The following is a 2,026-nucleotide window of genomic DNA, read 5'->3' on the forward strand; positions in this document are numbered from 1 at the left end:
CACAGGTCCATAGGTTTTGCCAGGAGCCTGTTTCCAGCATGGGCTTCCCAAAGAGTCACAGCCTGATTTGAGCATCCACTCGCTCTGGTGTGGGGTCCTTTAGAGGGCAGAAGTAGATATCTGCTACACCATGGACCACCACGGGCTGAAGGGACACACCTTTGCCTCACCATGGTGCTCTCCACAGGCTGCCAAGGAATCTCTGCTCTGGCACCTGGAGCACCTCCTCCCCTCCTTCTTCAACTGACCATGGTGTCTGGAGAGCTGTTTCTCTCATGTACTCTCACTTCTCTCTCTGGCTGCAATTGCTGTTGCAGTTTTTCCTTCCCTTTTTAAATGTGTTATCACAGTGGTGCTTCCACAGTCACTGATGGGCTCGGCCTTGGCCAGCAGTGAGTCCAGCTTGGAGCTGGCTGGAGTTGGCTCTGTCAGACATAGGGGAAGTTTCTAGCAGAAACAGAAACTTTCTGCCAGAGAAAGTCACAGAAGACTACCCACACCTTGCCACACAAACCCAACACACCTGACTATTAAACATATAAAAGCGACTGGCACACATTAAAACAAGGCAACTCCCTCTCAATAAATTAGCATGCCTGTGTTTACAGGAAGACATAATAGCTGCTATTTATATTGCATTTACATACTTAATTTTCTTTACAAATAAAAGCTTTATGCCTCCCTTTGAGCCTCTCCTTGCAGCCTTTGCTTACAATAGCTACAACTAAACTATTACTCCAAATTAGCCTGGCATTCAGTGTGCATTTGTATTACTCACTTGATTTTTATTGCTTCTTTTAGTTATTATTTTTCCTCTTGGTTCATTCATCAATCATATTTACAAACCCATTGTTGCACTTACTGCCAGCTGAGTGTTCTCACACATTTCAGCGCACAGAGAGAAACTGCAAACTAGGGCAGCTCTATTAGGATCTCTAATATTTCTGAGGAGTCTGAAGGTGCTGACAGCTTATGGTCTTCCCAAAGCAAGTGCAAGTGCCTCAAAGTCCATCTATCTGCAATTACTGGAAGGGGTAAAATGACACCGCACGCTTTTCCTCTGAGAACGAATCCTTTCCCCAGAGGTTAGAAATGGGGAACATAAAGCAAACTACAGTTGGAGATCTGAGGACTGATACTCATTTGAACTTCCGAATAATCATCTGTGCCACGCTGGCTGCTTTTGCAAAGACAACTTATTTTGAAGCCGAGTTGATTACCTTCCTTGTTGTTTTGCCAGGCAATTTAAATTAAGAGATACATCAAGACCTAACCCTGAAGTTCTGCCGCCCCACAATGCTCAGTGAGAGCAGTGGAAGCAGCTCAAGGATGGCAGAAGCAGGCCTCTATTTTGCTTGGGCTATATACTTCTTTACTTTTTGTCCTCATTCAGTTTTTCTCTTCTTTGCACCAACTTTGTATAGTAGGCACTTCAGAGGGGAGAGTATTAAGAGAGAATTTATTTCTCAGGACTGCAGAAAACGGTGTTTCTCAGGGCTACAGAAAATGGGAAGTAGTTCCAAGAATCCAATCCGGCACATTGTCACCACAGCCCTGTTTGCACACAAGTCCATTGTCAACTGAAGGAACTGGAAAATTATGGCTATTTATCCATTCCTCTCTTTACTCCCTGCTGTGCCTCTTTTGGCAAAGCAGCTGAAGAGTTTGCATTGTTTCAAATTTAATGCTTGCAGATGGTTTTTATTTAGAATTTGTTTTATTGGTGAGACATGCTTCCTCTGTTTATTAAATTGTGCCTACTTTTTGTCATCCGTCATGTTGCCCGCAATTTCTGCGCAGAGCTCGAGGGTAGGTTTGTTGTTACTGTTGCTGTTGGGTGGGTTACTTTTTTTGGGGGGGTAATCTGAAACACGATCGAGCTCGCGCATCTTCTCATTCACATTTCCCGCGGAAGAGCATGAGGCTCCCGACGGGCGGGCAGGGGCGCGGGGCGCTGCCGGGGGAACGGGCGCCCGCCCCGGGGCAACTCCGCCTGTGGCCCCGGCCGACGGGGGAGCCCCGGGAC

The sequence above is a fragment of the Onychostruthus taczanowskii genome, unplaced genomic scaffold (genome assembly GCF_017590055.1).
Source record: "Onychostruthus taczanowskii isolate IOZ18803 unplaced genomic scaffold, ASM1759005v1 scaffold1, whole genome shotgun sequence".
Classification (NCBI taxonomy): Eukaryota; Metazoa; Chordata; class Aves; order Passeriformes; family Passeridae; genus Onychostruthus; species Onychostruthus taczanowskii.